The sequence below is a fragment of the Helobdella robusta genome, assembly GCF_000326865.2.
Source record: "Helobdella robusta unplaced genomic scaffold HELROscaffold_39, whole genome shotgun sequence".
Classification (NCBI taxonomy): domain Eukaryota; kingdom Metazoa; phylum Annelida; class Clitellata; order Rhynchobdellida; family Glossiphoniidae; genus Helobdella; species Helobdella robusta.
Window position 1 is genome coordinate 1,002,009 of NW_008704865.1, and position 5,067 is coordinate 1,007,075.

The 5,067-nt window shown below is 33.7% G+C and overlaps 1 protein-coding gene across 1 annotated transcript in view; it reads right to left on the reverse strand.

Moving 5' to 3' along the window:
• Positions 1 to 5,067, reverse strand: part of HELRODRAFT_151277 (hypothetical protein) — a gene marked incomplete at both ends in the record, with an annotated part of 10,107 nt that overhangs the window by 647 nt on the left and 4,393 nt on the right. The gene's annotated exons all lie outside the window — the stretch shown is intronic.

Here is a 5,067-nt window from a genome sequence, read left to right on the forward strand (position 1 = left end):
CTAGAAAATATATATTTCATAATGGTGATGATTATGACGACCAAAATGATGAAGAAGATGATGATGATGAAAATGATGGTGACGATGATGAAGATGATGATGAAGAAGATGATGATGATGACGATGAAGGCCTAGCTAATCGTACTGCTTGTCAATCCATGAATCCATCAACATACATTCCTAAAATGATTGCCCTAACCGTTATGACGGAGAATAAACGTACATTGACCACGATAACGATTGTGATGATGATGAATGACGACGATGATGGCAGTGATTACAAAGATGATGATGACGACGTTGAAAAAGATGATGGGTATCACTATCATCATAAACACCATTTAGAGTTTCACTACCATCACTACACTTGCCGCAATCATTATCATCAACACTACCGCCGGTCATCATCATCATCGTTGCCATCATCATCGTCATCATCGCCATAATCATCGTCATCATCATCACCACCGCCAGTCATACAAACGCCAATCCAATTCTCCTTCCCGCCAAAATAACTTGTCGATAAAGTTTAACGCTTGACCACGTGACCTCATCATCAAGCTAATCATCATCATCGTCATCATAATCAGTGACGTCACCGTCATCTTCGTTCGTCATCACCTTCATCGTCGTCGTCAGCATCATTATCTTTTTCCTCCTCTCTTTCCGCATCATCATCGTCATCGTCAATATAACTTTCGTAATCGTCATCAACATCATCTGCGTCATCACTGATGTCATTATTTCTTTGACGTCATCACCATCTTGATCAGTGGCAGGATTCAAAATGATCAACCGTGTACAAGAATCCATCCCGACCGACAGCAAGTCCAATCAATGTATTACGAACATCTTTTCCAATTCTCAGTCGTTGTAATCGCCATTCATCATTTTATTATAGTCTGTATTTTTATGATAATAATTAGCATCGTCATCGTCATCATCATCATCATTCCTATCATATGCACCACCATCACCATCATCATCATCATCACGCCATCACCAGTGACCTATTAACCTTGTGACCTAATTTGAAAGCCAATCCTCAACGCTTTATGACTGCTTCTAGGAACTCGACTCAAAAAGTTATAAAAAATATATACAGAGGAAAAGTGAAAATTCAGAAGGAAAAATTAAATTTAATGCACTTGAGCGCACATTCACACGCACATTCATACGCACATACGCACTCATCTACACAAACACATACACGCGCACACACACACACATGGTGCCGTATAATTGGAATAATATTTTGTTGAATCTCCAAGGATTCTCGCAATATAGCAGCAAGACTGAACTTATTCCACTCAACATTTCTGAATTTTGAAAAAAAAATTTTTCTTCCTTCTAAATTTGAAAAAGAGGAGTCTTGAAATTGTCATAAAAAGTGCTCAAACACACGTGAGCTGTCAAAACATTTTTGGATGCTCTGAAAAACAACAAACGAAAAAATGAAACAGAAGCTTTTTTTATAAAATTAAGTTTTAGAGAATAGGAGTTCAGAAAAAAATAAAACCATTCAGAAATTCAGTTTCAAAAATAAAAACAAATAAAGGTAACAAGATTAGGAAAAAACGTATTCACACGCACATTTATACGAGGGCACATTTGCATCTACACAAAACTTAACTTCCCACACCACCCACGCACACACGCACACACACACACGCACACATGCACACACACAAGAACACAAAATGTTACTGCAGATTTGCTGTTTATTGCCCAACACTGACTTCCAACTTTGCCGTTATGATGTTTATCGTGAAGACGATGTTTGTGATGATGACGAAGAAGATGGTGGTGATGATAATGACGTCACTGATGGTGGCAATGATGACGTGAGTGTGAAAATTAATTATGATAATGAGGCTGTTATTGCTAATGATGATTCAAACAACGTAGATGGATGATCGTGTTTATGATGTTAATGTTGTTAATACAAATGAAGTGTTTGCTGGAGAATGTGGTGAATGTGAGAGGAAAAAAGCATTATAATTTTAAAACCATTGCAATTTTGTAAGACACAGACACACACACACACACACACACACACACACACACACACAAACACACACAGAGCATATGAAAGAGCAAGAGTGATGAGACCGCAATGGCCAATAAAACTGAATTCTATTTTTCGACGTAGAAAAAAAAATTGAAAAACTGTCATCAGATTCAATACATTGAGCTACCTTTGCGAATATGTAAAAAAATTCAAAAAAAATTTACGCGGAGACCTTCTAGCAACAAACAAACAATGATGAAATGCAGTATTATACCATTAGAAATTGGTGGAAAGGAATTCTACAACCTTCACAGAGGTCCCTATATAATGCATAATTCTTATGACTTTTTTGTTATTCAGGGCGGCCAAGTTTGAAAGATCGCCAAACATTTTTGTAACCGCACTAGTGTGTAATAATTAACAGTTCTTAGCAAGTTTCGGTATAATTTTTTAATAAAGAAATAGTTCCTAAACTTATGAGCTAATTATTATTTTATTTTAAAATAAGAATCAATTCATTTAAAAATTAAAAAAATGTAAAAACTGGAGATTAATAGAAATTTTTATAGTAAACTTGATAGAAATTTTTTCAGTAAACTTGCAATAATGTGCTGTGAATACGACAATTTTTTATTCTTGATATTTTGATTTTTTTAAAATTTTTCTAACCAACAGTTTGGCAACGTCATAGCACAATAAAAACAAGTTTCATTTCATCATACCTACCTAAGTGGGTACGTACACTCATCTGATTACAAACGTAAAAAGTTAAAAAAACATTTCAAGTTCACTAGGTATGTATTGTACATTCCATATATAATATATGTATGTATTAAGTCTATGTATGTGTGTATGTATGTATGTATGTATTATTAATATGATGTATGTATGTATGTATGTATGTATGTATGTATGTATGTATGTATGTATGTACGTATGTACGTATGTACGTATGTACGTATGTACGTATGTATTTATGTATGTATGTATGTATGTATATATGTATGTATGTACGTATGTATGTATGTATGTATGTATGTGTACATGTACATGCACATAGAGCCCTGTGGTCATCAGTAGCCTGCTTTATACTCTTCATAACGGTCATAAACGTAAAACTGGACGTCGTACGAATGCGTCACGTGATCACTTTTATGACGTCACCACTATGACGGCAAGTATCGGCGCGTGGAACAATTAAAGGGCGTTAAATGATAATAATAATAATAATTATTATTATTATTATTATGACAAGTATTATGACTATTATTATGACTTTTATTATTAAATAACAAAAGCATTTACAATAATAAAAAGAATAAAAATTAATCACAGTGGAGTTAAGCAAAATGGCATGAGGTGCCAACAAAATTATCGCCCCAGCCATTTCTATCTAAATAATTTCATTCTACTAATTCTATTTAAATAATTTTATTCTACTACTAATTAAGATGGTTTTTGTTAGATTGAATATTATTTTTCGCAATTCTCTCTGCAATATTTTCCAGGCACATCAGCAACAGAGACACAGTGCATGTAAATACACGTGGAACATTGGGCTGGGATCTTTTTGCAATCGAACCTGGTCACTGCTAAATCAGTACTTCAATCAGTACCTATAGCGCTACAACATTGCACGCTACTGTTATACTAGTATGTGTATTTTTTTGACTAGTACGTTGTTGTTATATTAATAATAATACTTCTATAGTCACATTTCATAGCTTAAACCCCATTAAAACATTAAGAGTATTAGTGTCATTGACAACCAGTAACAATAATTACAATGAAGATAGTCTAAAAAACTAATATAACAATGGCTATGAAGAGGCAGTTAAAAATAATACCTGCAATAAAGCAGATGTCATCAAACAGCTTGGGACCTGCTTGTTGGAATGGGAAAACAATTCTATTGTAGTATTTCTTGTAGTATTTGTAATAAGTTTGCAGTTGTATTTGTGTTAAAAGAGTATTTTCAATATTTTTAGTAGTATTTAGGATAATATTGGTAGGAGTGTCTGTATTAAACAACAAATACTTGCAGGAGTGTCCGTATTTAAAAAAGTATTTTTATTAAATATTGATGAAAGATTTTGCTTTGAAATATTCATTTGTACGTGCAGTGTGTAATGGTGTTTGCAGTAGTATTTTCAACAGTAATGTATTTTAAATAGTATTTGTGGCATTGTAGTATTACATAACGAAAATAACATCAATAAAAACATAAGTTAATTTAAAAACATTTGATAATCTTACTGTCATTTTTGATATATGTTAGTAGTAGTTGTAGCTGCATAGCATGGTAACAGTGCTCATAAAATCAATAGAAGTAATTGTGTATCAGTGAAAATGAAAGCTATCCAGTGGTCGCCCTAATAAACTGCTGCTATAGGTATAAAGAAAAACTTTGCAAAAGTAATTACATGAAGGCACGCCGTGGTGTGGTGTGTTTTGTTGTGTGGTTTGTGGCTGCCGAGTCGTGTCGTTTCGCGTGGTATGACGTGTCGTTGCCGTGTAGTGTGGAGTTGTATGTATGTTGTTGTTGTTGTTGTTGTATGTCTGCTGTTGTTTTGTTTTGTATCTGTTGTTATTTGTTTGTTTGTTGTATTAGTTTGTGGTTGTAAATCTGCAGCAGTGTGTTTGTATGTGTGTGTTTGATGATTTACGTATGTGTTGTTTTGTGTTTGTTGTTCTGGGCCTGTAGAACTATTAAAGTTAAATTGTTGTTGTTGTTCATATTTAACGGCATTTATGCTCCCAAAGTGGTGCAATTGTTTGCCAAATTAAAAAAAAATTATTTTCTTTTTCCATGTGGAAAAATAGAAGTTCAGATAATATGAAAAATGTTTATTGCACTGAACAAAGTTAAATTAGTATTACATTTGTTAGAGTGATAGTAAAGGTAGATGTACTATCATAAATAGTATATGTAGTATCATCGATTATGTGGCAGTAGAAGCAAACGGCGGCAATAAAAGCGTCAAAAAAGTAGTAGTAGTAGCCACAATTGCGATCTACATCATGTTGAATGCTGCACTTAATCCCGGTATCTCAAC